The sequence below is a fragment of the Pinus tabuliformis genome, chromosome J (genome assembly GCF_031772625.1).
Source record: "Pinus tabuliformis cultivar Carrire ecotype Pingquan chromosome J, CPIR1, whole genome shotgun sequence".
NCBI lineage: Eukaryota > Viridiplantae > Streptophyta > Pinopsida > Pinales > Pinaceae > Pinus > Pinus tabuliformis.
Genome location: NC_142295.1, coordinates 181,743,903 through 181,752,371, shown reverse-complemented (window position 1 = coordinate 181,752,371; position 8,469 = coordinate 181,743,903).

Here is an 8,469-nt window from a genome sequence, read left to right as displayed (position 1 = left end):
CTTTTAAATTATTAGTTCCTGCCTTAAAAACCAGTGACCATACAAGTATTGGAACATAGGAAATACACAGGAATAGCCATGGAAAACCCACTCCGAACCCTCCATTCAGACTTCAAAAACAATTCACCTAGATCTATATATCTGTTGGGTCCACTCTCTACTCCGACATTTTCTATTGCACCGATCGCCTAACTTCCAATCAGCGAAGCCTCCAATCGTCAACTTATCGCTATCAACGTATCAACACTCCACCACATCAGCACTATCACATTATCCCTTGACTGCTCTGATATGTGATTATTGATCAGATCTGGGCCGTTGATCTTGACTCTTGATCCGACTGTCCATGATCCATCGCATTATCGCAATCACTCTTCTCGATGGTCAAGGTTCGATAACAACCAAAAGGGTTCCACCGATGTGATAAAATTTTGACCATTGATATATAAGATCCAACGACCTTGGTTTGTCGATACTTCATCTCTTCGCTATTCTTCCTTGGCTTGATCTCGCCATTTTGATGGAATCTGCGCTTTAAAACTAGTTCCTCTATCACACCTTCTTTCACACCATGCCTCCACATATAACAATATTTCATTGGATCACCATTGATCCTACCGTGATCGATGGTCGATCAACACACTCACAAATAGGACTTCAAGCCATTAACACACACACACACATATCTATATATATATATATATATATATGAAATACACACAGGCACATAATCAACACTGAGCCACACTTTATATTATACACAATATGATTACAGGTCTAAGGCATCATAGCTTTAGAACAATTTCTCCCTCGACTACATTTGAATATTCTCTGTTTTACACTTTCTATCTATCTTATGATATATCTCGAACACACAGGCTGATCAACATATATATAAGGAACATTGGATTGGATCACTGAAAGTATCTAATCAACCCTCTCCATGAATCACTTAACTGAGGCCCTAAAGCTCACTATAGAATACATATGGTCGGTTACAATAACTAAAGTCTTCTTGAGACTTTATTAGTTCCATCAATCTAGCTCTGTTTAAACAGAATTTCCCTTGTTTTGATTTGATGGTCCACGTCTCCTACGTGCTCCACTATGGATTCCTTTGTTGATTAAGGGGGGTTGGATGCTCCTGCATCAGACTCTCGAGGCACAAAATTTATGACCTCCTGGTCATATGCTTCTCCTTGTCCTTAGCAATTCTACCCACATCTCAGTGGAACTGCCTTCATGATATTCTGTAAGCGGCAACCAACCTCTGCAGTAATAGTCTTCATCGACTACACAATACCTCACCAAGCCCTCCTCACTCGGTCTTTTGGCATACTTTTGGTTCTCTTCTTTGAAACTAATTGAGCACACCTTGCTCTAAGTTGTTGTAAATCTTCTCACCTTCCGTTGTAACTATCTACATGATAGTAAGATCATAACTCTCCATCTTTATCAACTGTACCTCTTTTCCTTCTGCTTGTAATCTTTCTTCCTTCTCACAGGAAATCCTTTCCCTTCTTTGATACCACTTGATGAAAAGGAAAATAGCGGTATAACCAGTTTCCCCTTTCATATGAATAATCGATCGTGAGGCTTGTGGGTTATGGCCTATAAAGCCTATCAAAAGTGTTAATTGAGGTTTTAAGCCTTTAAACCATGGACTTACACTTTATCAAAGCCATTATACTATCAAAAGCTTTTAAATTATTCATTCCTTCCTTAAAAACTTGTGGTATAAAACTATCGGAACACAGGAAATACACGGAAAAGCCATGGAAAACCCATTCAAAACCCTCCATTCGGACTTCAAAGATAATTCACCCTGATCTATATATCCATCCGGTCCACTCTCCGCTCCAACCTTTTCCGCTGCGCCAATTGCCTGACCTACAATCAGTGAAGCCTCCGATCACCGATCTATCACTATCGGCGTATTAACGCTCCACCACATCGGCACTATCACATTGTCCCTTGACTACTCTGATATATGATTACCAATCAGATCTGGGTCATCGATCTGGACACTCAATCCAACGGTCCATGATCCATCGCATTATCGTAGTCACTCTTCTCGATGGTCAGGGTTCGATAACACCCAAAAGGGTTCCATCGATGCGATAAAATCCTGACTATTCATCTATAAGATCCAACAGCCCTGGTTTGCCGATACTTCATCTTTTTATTATTCTTCCTTGGCTTGATATCTCTATTTTGATGGAATCTGTGCTTTAAAACTAGTTCCTCTACCACACCTGCATCCACACCATGACTCCACATATAACAATATTTCATTGGATCGCCATCGATCCTACCATGATCGATGGTCAATCAACACACTCACAAACAAGACTTTAAGCCATTAACGCATATATATGTATATGAAATACACACAGGCGCACAATCAACACTGAACCACACTTTATATTATACAGAATATGATTACAGGTGTAAGGCATTGTATGCTTAGAACAATTTCTCCCTCAACTACATTTGAATACTCTCAGTTTTACACTTTCTATCTATCTTACGATATATCTCAAGCACACAAGTTCATCAACATATATATAAGGAACATCGGATCGGATCACTACAAGGATTTGATCAACCCTCTCGATGAATCACTTAACTGAAGCCCTAAAGCTCGCTATAGAATACATATGGCAGATTACATTAACTAAAGTCTTCTCATGACTTTATTAGTTCCATCAATCTAGCTCTGTTTAAACAGAATTTCCCCTGTTTTGATCTAATGGTCCACATCTCGTCTTTTCTCCGCTTTGGATTCCTCTTTTGATTAAGGTGGGGTTAGATGCTCCTGCATCATATTTTTTGGGAAGTTTATTTTGTTCTTAATGACTTCTATCCTCAACTCTTTTCTTTAATAAAATTTGAGTCTATAACCTTACCCAAATCCAATCTTCAATTCTTTTCTTTAATAAAAATTTGAGTCCATAACCTTACCCAAATGCAACTAGTTTATAACTGATGAAAAAATTCTTAGAGATAATGTTTAATTAGTAGAGAGAATACTTTCCTTTGACTCTTTGTATATGTCATTTTGTGCCTTATTAGTGAGAGATACATCATATATATCTTCTCATACCTCATCCACATCCATGGCAATGTAGTTCCTATGGATCAACATTTTACCATCTCTATTAAAAATTCTATGATTATAAATTTTAAATATATATATATATATATATATATTAATTATAAATAATATTCAAGTATTAGAGTATTTAAAACTAAAAGATCCTCACTACTTTAATGAGGGGTGACATCCAATTCCTCTTTTGAAGTGTTCATGTTCTAATTAAGGGTTTTGATTTGGTGAGCTAATAATTTGTTTTAAAATGATTTTGCATTTTTGGTAAAGGAGGCAGCATCTCCAAATACCAAGATCTTGAAGTTTTGGATGATTTTGAAATGGTTTTTCATGATTTTTTTTAATGCATATAATAATTTCATTTATTAAGATCTTGGTCAGAGCTTTTGCTACTCACATTTGCTTTATAAATTAACTAGTGGAATGTGCTAATTCTCAAGTTAAGATCATTTGACATTATTTTTTATGAGAGGAGGTTTCAGCAAAAATCGCATCATATTTTATTTGTCGACGTGTTTTGAACCCACTAGTGTGGTTTCGTTCTCTATATTCTAGCATTTGGTAATAAATAAAAATTATTTAAATAACTATTTTTCCTCTCCCTATCTCTTGGTCTTGGTGCCGAGTCAAACTTAGCCTTTTGCAGTAACCATTGGCACAACCTAGTTGTCTAGTCAATTATAGCCATTTTCAAGTCAAATTTAACTGTTTGAGGACCTGAACTCTCTATTTAACATGCAGCTATGATCTGGTTCTTCAACTCATCCTCTACTATTTAACTTGTCTTTGTAATATTCCTCTTTGTTATATCTCTCTTTTATTTATTGTTTTATCCACCGTTACACTCCTTTTAGAAACCTGATATGAATAACAGGAACCTCAATTCAACAATTATTTTTTATTTCATAAAAATATTTGGCTTAAACTTATTTTTATTAATATAAAATACAAATAATATTTAGAAATTTTAATATAATAAAATTTCGATTATTGAGAGCAAAATTGGTTATGGATAAAGTTACTAAATCCAAGATCCAAAAGAAAAAAGGTTTTTTTTTTTTTTTTTTAATTTCCATGTTTTAAAAATATAAAAATCGTTAAACAATTATAAAAACCATAAATTACATGTCAAAATGAAAAAAGAAAAATTCACCTCTCCTTTAATATTTTGATTAAAAAAACATATATCAATTTAAACATTAAATTTAAACCGCTAATATAATAGTGATCTCATCCGTCTTTTTATTTGGTGATATATATACTCTATATAGTATTCAAAAATACAAATTGAAATAATGAAAAATTATACATGGTATCTTGCACTGTAAAGAAGTTTGTAGACGAATAAATTTAATATATCTCGGCTCGTGTTACATAGATCTATGTTTGTTCTATACTCCAATGTGAAGGTGATATGTAGCTATGTACGTCCCTCTTAAAATAAAAAGAAAATATTCTCTAAATATAATACAATGTCAGTCATAATAATAAAAAAATCTATGCATATTTAATTAATTGTCTGCATGACAAAAAATATGTGAGTAAGATGTTTACACCTTATACTTTTCAAAAATATTTTAAGACGTGATATATATCGATATATATATAAAATGTTAAAAAACATTTTTAATGTTGTATAGAATACCCGAATGCGAGTGTTAATGGTGTAGTTAAGGATGATTAATTAGAAGGACGGCAGGTAGCTTGGCCACATGGCCACCTGCGTCCCCTTCCATGCCAATTTATGGTATGTTCATGGCAACCTACAAGCACAACTACTTTGGTGCTCCAGTGGAGGCAACTGCAACAAGCATAAGGCCATGGACCTGGTTAATCACAATTCACTCATCCCCCCCCGCTAAATTGTTCTTGTCCCCCCCAAGTTATGGAGCTGACCTCGCGCACCATCACTGGAAGGCGCTACTCGATCCTAAGCTGTGTTGATCTGGGCAATGGCTTCCACTTTTCCCAAATTCCCCATTGTGTGCTAAATCAAACTCATGATTCCTCCTCTCTTCTTCTGAATAGCCAATTCAATCCTTGAGACAGCTCTGTCTCACCAACTGAAAACTCGGAAATCAATTCTGTCATGGCGCACACTTGACATCGCATGCATAGTCGAAGAGGAGGAAGTCGAAGTGACAACGTTTAGCCCCTCGCAGTGCTCAGCCTTGATTCTTCTTCCCCCTCCACGATTCATTCCCATAGTCCTCTCTTGGGTAGATACCCTAATACCCGCAGTGGTAGAGGCAGGTTACTGGCTAATGGAGTCTGTAGAGAGAACGCTGCTACTCAAACTGAAAATATCCCCATTCCCCCTCACCCCTCTTACCATTCAACTCAATTTCACTTCCAGAGTACTCTGCCTCGTCAAATTATCATAGCCATAGTCTTTGTTACCTTCACTGAGGATATGAGTCTACAAACTAAGCAGGGAGCTCATACCCATTTCAGTGAACCAGAGAAATGGACTAGCGGAGATCAGCAGAAAGCTCTTAAGAGCAACAGTGATGAGCATGAGTCAGGCAAGCAGAAGATGGCAAGGAAAATAGGTGTTCGATAGGAAGCGGAGATGGCTGGAAGCAAGCATCATACTGCAGGTCGATAAGGTGGCATGAAGGTGGTTGAAATAATTCAGGACAACACGTCAGGCAAACATGCAACCGTGAGCAGCTCAGTAGGCATACAAGCAACCAGTGGCAAACCGCGTGGCACATCTGTCAAAGATGATGACTGTTATGAATACCCATGTCGCATTTTTGAAGAACCTACCCCTGAGGATTTCCAAGGGGGCCAGCCAGACCTATGATCCAATTTCTAGTTGTCCCATTGCTGTTCGTTGACAGTTTCATGACCATGTTGTTTGAGGTTTTTCCTCTGTTCATTGTCAAATTTTCTAGCATTTTTTTCTCGTTATTTTCAATCAGGACCCCTGTGTGGGTATTTTAGGTTAAGTTTTGAGACTCACTCGGGTTGCTTCCCCTCGTTGGGTAGCCGAGGTCAGTTTCCTTTTTTGAGAATTTTGATATAACTCTGTTCTACACCACTGAGGCCAGAGCCTCGATGTATTTTTACTTTGCTTCCTTTTAATATAATTGTACTACTTAGAAAAAAAATGGTGTATAGAATAGAATATTTGTGGGTTATGAATAAAATATTTTAATATGTATTAATTTTTAAGTATATTTAAAAATTTATTTATAACAAAAAATGCTAGTTTAATATGCATTGATGAAATAACTCAATGCCCATACTGTGTAATCTTTATAACATTAAAAAATACAATTTAAACAACGAAAAATTACACATTATTTTTGCACTATAAAAAATAAGTTTACTGTAACAACTAAACCCTTAAACTATGGAACATACATAATTAAAAAAAAATAAAAAATTAAACACATATCTACAACACGCATTGAGAAATGAAACTTGCAGTGAGTTTACATGAAATATCAACATGCCTTAAACTATGGAACATACATCATAAAAAAAATTGAAACACAAATCTATAACACGCATTGAGAAATGAAACCTGCAGTGTGTTTACATGAAATATTAATGTGCAATTAAAGTAAGATTGTAAGCACAGGACAACACTTATATGGTTTTGGTGTGTTTCATTACACTTTAGAGTTAGTGATGTATATGTGGTGGACAGTAATTAATGTGCACATGCCCCCCAGCAGGGTAGCCATCGATGACCAGACCCTAGATAAATGGCTCTTGTACGGTGGAACACGCGGCACACTCGTAGCCAAGTTTGTTGCATGTGTCCACAAACTCGGGATGATCCCTTGCAACACCTATATAGTTTCATGTTCGTTGATCTCTATCAGGCAATCTGACAGTGGGGAGGGTTTAGGGTTTAACCCCTAACAAATTTTCCGCATTCTGTAGATGGTGGAGTCATTTGTTTTCTACGGCCCTTGGGGTCTTGCTACTCTATAACGAAATTGTTCCGTGAGGATTTAGCCCAGCACATGATCCTTCCATTGTTTTCCATGGGTCTTATGGTCAATCCTGTGAAGGAAGGTAACCCTAATAGCCTATCCATATGCTATTTTGATTCTTTTCACTGTGTGAGCTTGTCTTAAGCTTGGAACTTTGCCTAGTGCAGAGTTTAATTGATTGCCTCCACTCTCCAGGGTTGCTCGCTGGTCTTCCATTACTGTGTGAAATACTCTGCTCGAACAACCATTTCCGGTAGGTAAGCCCACAGGCCTTAAATCTATGAAGTTTATAGAAGTTTATAGATTCTCTATTATGATGATATTTACTGTGATATAGGTGGGTTGCTCAATGCTGGAACACTCCAGTCTCAAGAGAGGATGCCCCTCCTCTCAACATCATGCATTTTACTTAATACGCGGGTTTATTCTCATACTAACTCCATGGTTGTTAGCATTTGTGTGAAAGTATTCTACTATATCTTCCTAGTTAATTATGTGGCTAGGATAATGACCTTTATGGGTTCAGTGGATTACATCCACCGTGGTTGTTTCCAGGTTGGGGAAAACTCACCTCTAGTTCATGAATATTTATATGCTAAATTTTTAACTGCTCAGTGAATGGAATTGAGTACTGATTTGAGGCCTTACACCAAGACTCGTTAGGTTTTTCTTTTAATTAATTAACTATGTAAACATGGTTAAACATTGTGCATGACACTTGCAAGGTTTTTAACGATCAACACTTGATCGACTGCAAGCTTTCCTAAACATTTTCTCTATTATGCATATTTTATAGCTAAAGTTATACATTAGAAGTCTTTTAGGGGTTTTCTCATGTCGAAAAATTCAGGTTGTTGAGCCTTTGTTGTTATGAGAGAACCTTACTTTAAGTTATTGTTCCAGTTGAATCATATTTATATAAACACAAATTAATTCTATAGTAATCTTGTAGCATATTACACACATTATTTCTACAATAGCTTTGTAGCATATAAACATATTAACTCTATAATAATCTTGTAGCATATTACACAGATTATTTCTACAGTAGCTTTGTAGCACATAACACAGACTAACTCTACAGTGATCTTGTAGCATATTACACAGATTATTTCTACTGCTTATCATAAAATTATCCTTACTTCTTTAAGAGCACATCAGTGTTTATCTGCTATATTGATATATCTCTTCTTGTATTACTTGTATTACTTGATATCTTTCATGTATTGCCATAACATATTGTCTACTCCTTTTTTTTTGTGAATCTGGTAAATGCTATTCTCTATTCTAATGCATTTTCGAGGAATTTAACTCCTTAGTTTATTCTATCATGTAGAGAAGTAATTTTCCACAGTCCAACATAAATTCTTAAACTAAAATTCCTATGTTACTTATTTGTTCAAT